The sequence below is a fragment of the Arachis stenosperma genome, chromosome 9 (genome assembly GCF_014773155.1).
Source record: "Arachis stenosperma cultivar V10309 chromosome 9, arast.V10309.gnm1.PFL2, whole genome shotgun sequence".
Taxonomy (NCBI): Eukaryota; Viridiplantae; Streptophyta; class Magnoliopsida; order Fabales; family Fabaceae; genus Arachis; species Arachis stenosperma.
The window spans coordinates 98,747,651-98,757,811 of NC_080385.1; the positions used below are offsets into that span (position 1 = coordinate 98,747,651).

General features: G+C 41.7%; 2 non-coding genes across 2 annotated transcripts; one reads left to right on the forward strand and one right to left on the reverse strand.

Moving 5' to 3' along the window:
- Positions 1-458: 458 nt before the first annotated feature.
- On the reverse strand, positions 459-562 carry LOC130953514 (small nucleolar RNA R71). The gene has a single exon (XR_009075684.1). It is a non-coding gene; the product is annotated as a small nucleolar RNA R71 (small nucleolar RNA).
- Positions 563-9,487: 8,925 nt separating this feature from the next.
- On the forward strand, positions 9,488-9,595 carry LOC130952574 (small nucleolar RNA R71). Its single transcript, XR_009074754.1, has one exon. It is a non-coding gene; the product is annotated as a small nucleolar RNA R71 (small nucleolar RNA).
- Positions 9,596-10,161: the final 566 nt, after the last annotated feature.

Here is a 10,161-nt window from a genome sequence, read left to right on the forward strand (position 1 = left end):
CTAAAGCACAACTCTCTGGAGAGGGCCTGACAAAAATTTTTGAAAAAGAAGACATGGCAGCCGAAAATAACAACAATGCCAACAATGTAAGGAAGATGCTTGGTGACTATGCTGCACCAACTTCCAACTTCTATGGAAGAAGCATCTCAATTCCTGCCATTGGAGCAAACAACTTTGAGCTTAAGCCTCAATTAGTTTCTCTAATGCAGCAGAACTACAAGTTTCATGGACTTCCATCAGAAGATCCTCATCAGTTCTTATCTGAATTCTTGCAGATCTGTGATACTGTTAAGACCAATGGGGTTGATCCCGAGGTCTATAGACTTATTCTTTTCCCTTTTGCTGTAAGAGATAGAGCTAGAATATGGTTGGACTCACAACCTAGAGAAAGCCTGAACTCTTGGGACAAGCTGGTCAACGCTTTCTTGACCAAATTCTTTCCACCTCAAAAGATGAGTAAGCTCAGAGTGGATGTCCAAACCTTCAGACAGAAAGAAGGTGAATCCCTCTATGAAGCTTGGGAAAGATACAAGCAATTAACCAAAAGGTGTCCTTCTGACATGTTTCCAGAATGGAGCATCATATGTATATTCTATGATGGTCTGTCTGAGTTATCCGAGATGTCATTGGACCATTCTGCTGGCCTGGTGGATCTCTTCATCTGAAAACGCCTGCAGAAGCCCAGGAACTCATTAAAATGGTTGCAAATAACCAGTTCATGTACACTTCTGAAAGAAATCCTATGAATAATGGGACGACTCAAAAGAAAGGAGTTATTGAGATTAATACTCTGAATGCCATATTGGCTCAGAACAAAATATTGACTCAGCAAGTCAATATGATTTCTCAGAATATGACTGGATTGCAAGCTGCATCCGGCAGTATTAAAGAAGTCTCCTCTGAAGGAGAAGCTTATGACTCTGAGAATCCTGCAACGGAAGAGGTGAATTATATGGGAGAATCCTATGGAAACACCTATAATCTTTCATGGAGGAATCACCCAAATTTTTCATGGAAAGATCAACAGAAGCCTCAACAAGGTTTCAATAATAATAATGATGGGAGAAATAGGTTTGGCAATAGCAAACCTTTTCCATCATCTTCTCAGCAACAGATAGAGAATTCTGAGCAGAGCCTCTCTGGCTTAGCAAACATGGTCTCTGATCTATCTAAAGCCACTCTCAGTTTCATGAATGAAACAAGGACCTCCATCAGAAATTTGGAGGCACAAGTGGGTCAGCTGAGTAAAAGAGTCACTGAAACTCCTCCTAGTACTCTCCCAAGCAATACAGAAGAGAATCCAAAGAGAGAGTGCAAGGCCATCAATATGACCAAAATGGCCGAACCTATAGAGGAGGAGGATGGCATGATTTCTATTGAGGAAGACCTCAATGGACGCCCACTGACCAATAAGAAGTTCCCTAATGGGGAACCAAAAGAATCTGAGACTCATACAGAGACCATAGAGATTCCACTGAACTTCTTATTACCATTCATGAGCTCTGAATAATACTCTTCTTCTGAAGAAGATGAAGTTACTACTGAAGAGCAAATTGCTCAATATCTAGGAGCAATTGGTGCATGAAATTGTGATCATCAATGGCGCCATCAACATGGTACGCTCAATTGCAATCTCAACTCTTTATCACAACTTCGCACAACTAACCAGCAAGTGCACTGGGTCGTCCAAGTAATAAACCTTACGCGAGTAAGGGTCGATCCCATGGAGATTGTTGGTATGAAGCAAGCTATGGTCATCTTGTAAATCTCAGTCAGGCGGATTCAAATGGTTATGGAGAATTAATGATTAAAAGATAAATAAAACATAAAATAAGTATAGAGATACTTATGTAATTCATTGGTGAGAATTTTAGATAAGCGTATGGAGATGCTTTGTCCCTTCTGTTTCTCTGCTTTCCTACTGTCTTCATCCAATCCTTCTTACTCCTTTGCATGGCAAGCTGTATGTTGGGCATCACCGTTGTCAATGGCTACAGTCCCGTCCTCTCAGTGAAAATGTTCAACGCGCTCTGTCACAGCACGACTATTCATCTGTCGGTTCTCGATTATGTCGGAATAGAATCCAGTGATTCTTTTGCGTCTGTCACTAACGCCCCACAATCGCGATTTTGAAGCTCGTCACAGTTATTCAATCCTTGAATCCTACTCAGAATACCACAGACAAGGTTTAGACCTTCCGGATTCTCTTGAATGCCGCCATCAATTCTAGCTTATACCACGAAGATTTCGATTAAGGGATCCAAGAGATATCCACTCAATCTAAGGTAGAACGGAGGTGGTTTGTCAGGCACACGTTCATAGGTGAGAATGATGATGAGTGTCACGGATCATCACATTCATCAAGTTGAGGAACAAGTGATATCTTAGAACAAGAATAAGCTGAATTGAATAGAAGGACAATAGTAATTGCATTGATACTCGAGGTACAGCAGAGCTCTACACCTTAATCTATGGTGTGTAGAAACTCCACCGTTGAAAATACATAAGAACAAGGTCTAGGCATGGCCGAATGGCAAGCCTCCCAAAGAGGGTTCAATCATAAAAAACATGATCAAAAGATTCCCTAATACAATAGCAAAAGGTCCTATTTGTAGAGAACTAGTAGCTTAGGGTTTACAAAGATGAGTAAATGACGTAAAAATCCACTTCCGGGCCCACTTGGTGTGTGCTTGGGCTGAGCATTGAAGCTTTCATGTGTAGAGACTTTTCTTGGAGTTAAACGCCAGCTTTTGTGCTAGTTTGGGCGTTTAACTCCCATTCTTGTGCCAGTTCCGGCGTTTAACGCCAGAATTCTTGAGCTGACTTGGAACGCCTGTTTGGGCCATCAAATCTCGGGAAAAGTATGGACTATTATACATTGCTGGAAAGCCAGGATGTCTACTTTCCAACGCAATTAAGAGCGCGCCAATTGGATTTTTGTAGCTCCAGAAAATCCACTTCGAGTGCAGGGAGGTCAGAATCCAACAGCATCTGCAGTCCTTTTCAGCCTCTGAATCAGATTTTTGCTCAGGTCCTTCAATTTCAGTCAGAAAATACCTGAAATCACAGAAAAACACACAAAATCATAGTAAAGTCCAGAAAAGTGAATTTTAAATAAAAAATAATAAAAATATAATAAAAACTAACTAAAACATACTAAAAATAATGCCAAAAAGCGTATAAATTATCCGCTCATGACAACACCAAACTTAAATTGTTGCTTGTCCCCAAGCATTTGAAAATTAAATAAGATAAAAAGAAGAGAATATGCAATGAATTCCAAAAACATCTATGGAGATCAGTATTAATTAGATGAGCGGGGCTTTTAGCTTATTGCCTCTGAACAGTTTTGGCATCTCACTCTATCCTTTGAAATTCAGAATGATTGGCTTCTATAGGAACTCAGAATCCAGATAGTGTCATTGATTCTCCTAGTTAAGTATGATGATTCTTGAACACAGCTACTTTATGAGTCTTGGCCGTGGCCCAAAGCACTCTGTCTTCCAGTATTACCACCGGATACATACATGCCACAGACACATAACTGGGTGAACCTTTTCAGATTGTGACTCAGCTTTGCTAGAGTCCCCAATTAGAGGTGTCTAGGGTTCTTAAGCACACTCTTTTTTTGCCTTGGATCACGACTTTATTTTTACCCTTGCCTTTTGGTTTAAAGGGCTGTTGGCTTTTTCTGCTTGCTTTCTCTTTCTCTTTTTTTTTTGCACATAATCTCTCTCTTTTTTTTGTATTCACTGCTTTTTCTTGCTTCAAGAATCATTTTTATGATTTTTCAGATCCTCAGTAACATGTCTCCTTTTTTCATCATTCTTTCAAGAGCCAACATTCATGAACAACAAATTCAAAAGATATATGCACTGTTCAAGCATACATTCAGAAGTCAAAGTATTGCCACCACATCAAAATAATTAATTTGTTATAAAATTTAAAATTCATGCAATTCTTCTCTTTTTTAATTAAGAACATTTTTCATTTAAGAAAGGTGATGGATTCATAGGACATTCATAACTTTAAGGCATAGACACTAAGACACTAATGATCATAAGACACAAACATAAATAAAACATAAAGCATAATTTTTGAAAAACAGAAAAATAAAGAACAAGGAGATTAAAGAACGGGTCCACCTTAGTGATGGCGGCTTGTTCTTCCTCTTGAAGATCTTATGGAGTGCTTGAGCTCCTCAATGTCACTTCCTTGCCTTTGTTGCTCCTCTCTCATGATTCTTTGATCTTCTCTAATTTCATGGAGGAGGATGGAATGTTCTTGGTGCTCCATCCTTAGTTGTCCCATGTTGGAACTCAATTCTCCTAGGGAGATGTTGATTTGCTCCCAATAGTTTTGTGGAGGAAAGTGCATCCCTTGAGGCATCTCAGGGATTTCATGATGAGGAATTTCCTCATGTCCATGAGTGGGATCTCTTGTTTGCTCCATCCTCTTCTTAGTGATGGGCATGTCCTCATCAATGAGGATGTCTCCCTCTATGTTAATTCCAACTGAATTACAAAGGTGACAAATGAGATGAGGGAAGGCTAACCTTGCCAAGGTAGAGGACTTGTCCGCCACCTTATAAAGTTCTTAGGATATAACCTCATGAACTTCCACTTCCTCTCCAATCATGATGCTATGAATCATGATGGCCCGGTCTAGAGTAACTTCGGACCGGTTGCTAGTGGGAATGATTGAGCGTTGGATAAACTCCAACCATCCCCTAGCCACGGGCTTGAGGTCATGCCTTCTCAGTTGAACTGGCTTCCCTCTTGAATCTCTCTTCCATTGAGCCCCCTTTTCACAAATGTCTATGAGGACTTGGTCCAACCTTTGATCAAAGTTGACCCTTCTAGTGTAAGGGTGTTCATCTCCTTGCATCATGGGCAAGTTGAATGCCAACCTTACATTTTCCGGACTAAAATCTAAGCATTTCTCCCGAACCATTGTAAGCCAATTCTTTGGGTTCGGGTTCACACTTTGATCATGGTTCTTGGTGATCCATGCATTGGCATAGAACTCTTGAACCATTAAGATTCTGACTTGTTGAATGGGGTTGGTAAGAACTTCCCAACCTCTTCTTCGGATCTCATGTCGGATCTCCGGATATTCAATCTTTTTGAGTTTGAAAGGGACCTCGGGGATCACCTTCTTCATGGCCACAACTTCATGGAAGTGGTCTTGATGCACCCTTGAGATGAATCTCTCCATCTCCCATGACTCGGAGGTGGAAGCTTTTGCCTTCCCTTTCCTCTTTCTAGAGGTTTCTCCGGCCTTAGATGCCATAAATGGTTATGGAAAAATAAAAAGCAATGCTTTTACCACACCAAACTTAGAAGGTTTGCTCGTCCTCGAGCAAAAGAAGAAAGAAGAGAGTAGAAGAAGAAAAAATAGAGGAGATGGAGGTGGCTTTGTTTTTCGACCAAGGGGGAGAAGTAGTGTGTAGGTTGTGTGAAAATGAAAGAGTGAAGATGGGTTTATATAGGGGTGGAGAGAGGGGTAAGGTTCGGTGGTGGACGAAATTGTGATCACTACAACTTCGCACAACTAACCAGCAAGTGTACTGAGTCGTCCAAGTAATAAACCTTACGCGAGTAAGGGTCGATCCCACAGAGATTGTTGGTATGAAGCAAGCTATGGTCACCTTGTAGATCTTAGTCAGGCAGACTCAAATGGGTATAGATGATGAATAAAACACAAAGATAAAGATAGAGATACTTATGTATATCATTGGTGAGAGCTTCAGATAAGCGTATGAAGATGCTTTCCCTTCCGTCTCTCTGCTTTCCTACTGCCTTCATCCAATCCTTCTTACTCCTTTCCATGGCAAGCTTATGCAAGGGTTTCACCGTTGTCAGTGGCTACCTCCCATCCTCTCAGTGAAAATGTTCCTATGCTCTGTCACAGCATATGGCTAATCAGCTGTCGATTCTCGGTCAGGCCGGAATAGAATCCAGCGATTCTTTTGCGTCTGTCACTAACGCCCCGCCTGCTAGGAGTTTGAAGCACGTCACAGTCATTCAATCATTGAATCCTACTCAGAATACCACAGACAAGGTTAGACCTTCCGGATCCTCTTGAATGCCGCCATCAGTTCTCGCCTATACCACGAAGACTCTGATCTCACGGAATGGCTGGCTCGTTTGTCAGGCGAGCACTCGGTTGTCAGGCGATCAACCATGCATCGTGTATCAAGAATCCAAGAGATAAACACTAGAGCCTCATATGCTTGTAGAACAAGAGTGGTTGTCAGTCACTTTGTTCATGAGTGAGAATGATGATGAGTGTCACGGATCATCACATTCATCAAGTTGAAGAACAAGTGATATCTTGGACAAAGAACAAGCGGAATTGAATAGAAGAACAATAGTAATTGCATTAATACTCGAGGTACAGCAGAGCTCCACACCTTAATCTATGGTGTGTAGAAACTCCACCGTTGAAAATACATAAGAACAAGAGTGATCATTGGCTTCGGCCCCAGAGAGGGAACCAGAAAGACCAAGATGAAAATACAATAGTAAAAGGTCCTATATATAGAAAACTAGTAGCCTAGGGTGTACAGAGATGAGTAAATGACATAAAAATCCACTTCCGGTCCCACTTGGTGTGTGCTTGGGCTGAGCAATGAAGCATTTTCGTGTAGAGACTCTTCTTGGAGTTAAACGCCAGCTTTTATGCCAGTTTGGGCGTTTAACTCCCATTTTGGTGCCAGTTCTGGCGTTTAACGCTGGGAATTCTGAGGGTGACTTTGAACGCCGGTTTGGGCCATCAAATCTTGGGCAAAGTATGGACTATCATATATTGCTGGAAAGCCTAGGATGTCTACTTTCCAACGCCGTTGAGAGCGCGCCAATTGGGCTTCTGTAGCTCCAGAAAATCCACTTCTAGTACAGGGAGGTCAGAATCCAACAGCATCTGCAGTCCTTTTCAGTCTCTGAATCAGATTTTTGCTCAGATCCCTCAATTTCAACCAGAAAATACCTGAAATCACAGAAAAACACACAAACTCATAGTAAAGTCCAGAAAAGTGAATTTTAGCTAAAAACTAATAAAAATATACTAAGAACTCAACTAAAACTACCAAAAACATACTAAAAACAATGCCAAAAAGGGTACAAATTATCCGCTCATCATTCGGCCATTATGGGTGGGTTTGGGAGGGAAAGTGGTTTGAATTTGAATGGTGAGGTAGGTGGGGTTTTATGAAGGATGAATGTGAGTGGTGAAGAGAATGGTGGGATTTGATAGGTGAGGGGTTTTTGGGGGAGAGGTGTTGAGGTGATTGGTGAATGGGTGAAGAAGAGAGAGAGTGGTGGGGTAGGTGGGGATCCTGTGGGATCCACAGATCCTGAGGTATCAAGGATAATTCATCCCTGCACCAAGTGGCAAGCAAAAATGCTCCTTCTGCCAATCCTGGCGTTAAACGCCGGGCTAATGCCCATTTTTGGCGTTTAACGCCAGCTTCTTGCCCATTCCTGGCGTTAAACGCCAGTCTGGTGCCCCTTTCTGGCGTTAAACACCCAGAATGGTGCTAGACTGGGCGTTAAACGCCCATTTTGCTATCTTCACTGGCGTTTAAACGTCAACAAATTTTCCTCCAGGGTGTGCTATTTTTCTTTCTGTTTTTCATGCTGTTTTTGCTTTTTCAATTGATTTTGTGACTTTCCATGATCATCAACCTATAGAAAACATAAAATAACAAAGGAAAATAGATAAATATAACATTGGGTTGCCTCCCAACAAGCGCTTCTTTAATGTCAGTCGCTTGACAGTGGGCTCTCATGGAGCCTCACAGATGTTCAGAGCAATGTCGGAACCTCCCAACACCAAACTTAGAGTTTGACTGTGGGGGTTCAACACCAAACTTAGAAGTTGGTTGTGGCCTCCCAACACCAAACTTAGAGTTTGACTGTGGGGGCTCTGTTTGACTCTGTTTTGAGAGAATCTCTTCATGCTTCCTCTCTATGGTTATAGAGGGATATCCTTGAGCCTTAAACACAAGGGATTCTTCATTCACTTGAATGATCAATTCTCCTCTGTCAACATCAATTACAGCCTTTGTTGTGGCTAGGAAGGGTCTGCCAAGGATAATGGATTCATCCATGCACTTCCCAGTCTCTAGAACTATGAAATCAGCAGGGATGTAATGGTCTTCAACCTTTACCAAAACATCCTCTACAAGTCCATAAGCTTGTTTTCTTGAATTGTCTGCCATCTCTAGTGAGATTTTTACAACTTGTACCTCAAAGATCCCAAACTTCTCCATTACAGAGAGAGGCATAAGGTTTATGCTTGACCCTAGGTCACACAGAGCCTTCTCGAAGGTCATGGTGCCTAATGTACAAGGTATTGAGAACTTCCCAGGGTCCTGTCTCTTTTGAGGTAATCTCTGCCTAGTCAAGTTATCCAGTTCTTTGGTGAGCAAAAGGGGTTCATCCTCCCAAGTCTCATTACCAAATAACTTGTCATTTAGCTTCATGATTGCTCTAAGGTACTTAGCAAAATGCTCTTCAGTGACATCTTCGTCCTCTTCAGAGGAAGAATACTCATCAGAGCTCATGAATGGCAGAAGTAAATCCAATGGAATCTCTATGGTCTCAGTGTGAGCCTCAGATTCCCATGGTTCCTCATTAGGGAACTCATTGGAGGCCAGTGGACGTCCATTGAAGTCTTCCTCAGTGGCGATCACTGCCTCTTTCTCCTCTCCAAATTCGGCCATGTTGATGGCCTTACACTCTCCCTTTGGATTCTCTTTGGTATTGCTTGAAAGAGTACTAGGAGGGAGTTCAATAACTTTCTTACTCAGCTGACCTACTTGTGCCTCCAAGTTTCTAATGGAGGACCTTGTTTCAGTCATAAAACTTTGAGTGATTTTGATTAGATCAGAGACCATGGTTTCTAAGTCAGAGTGGCTCTGCTTAGAATTCTCTGTTTGTTGCTGAGAAGATGATGGAAAAGGCTTGCCATTGCTAAACCTGTTTCTTCCACCATTATTGTTGTTGAAACCTTGTTGAGGTCTCTGTTGATCCTTCCATGAGAGATTTGGATGATTTCTCCATGAAGGATTATAGGTGTTTCCATAGGGTTCTCCCATGTAATTCACCTCTTCCATTGACGGGTTCTCAGGATCATAAGCTTCTTCTTTAGATGAAGCATCCTTAGTACTGCCTGGTGCAGCTTGCATTCCAGACAGACTTTGAAAAATCATATTGACTTGTTGAGTCAATATTTTGTTCTGAGCCAATATGGCATTCAGAGTATCAATCTCAAGAACTCCCTTCTTTTGATTCGTCCCATTGTTCACTGGATTCCTTTCAGAAGTGTACATGAATTGGTTATTTGCAACCATTTCAATGAGTTCTTGAGCTTCTGCAGGCGTCTTCTTCAGATGAAGAGATTCTCTAGCAGAGCTGTCCAATGACATCTTGGACAGTTCAGACAGACCATCATAGAAGATACCTATGATGCTCCATTCAAAAAGCATGTCAGAAGGACACTTTCTGATTAATTGTTTGTATCTTTCCCAAGCTTCATAGAGGGATTCACCTTCCTTCTGTCTGAAGGTTTGGACTTCCACTCTAAGCTTACTCAATTTTTGAGGTGGAAAGAACTTTGCCAAGAAGGCATTGACTAGCTTTTCCCAAGAGTTCAGGATTTCTTTAGGTTGTGAGTCCAACCATATCCTAGCTCTGTCTCTTACAGCAAAAGGGAATAGCATAAGTCTGTAGACCTCAGGGTCAACCCCATTGGTCTTGACAGTGTCACAGATTTGCAAGAATTCAGGTAAAAACTGATGAGGATCTTCAAATGGAAGTCCATGGAATTTGAAATTCTGTTGCATTAGAGAAACTAATTGAGGCTTAAGCTCAAAGTTGTTTGCTCCAATGGCAGGGATAGAGATGCTTCTCCCATAGAAGTCAGGAGTAGGTGCAGTAAAGTCACCCAGCACCTTCCTTGCATTGTTGGCATTGTTGTTGTTTTCGGCTGCCATGTCTTCTTCTTGTTTGAAGATTTCTGTTAGGCTCTCTATAGAGAGTAGTGCCTTAGCTTCTCTTAGCTTTCGCTTCAAGGCCCTTTCAGGTTCAGGGTCAGCCTCAACAAGAATGCTTTTGTCTTTGCTCCTACTCATATGAAAGAGAAGAAAACAAGAAA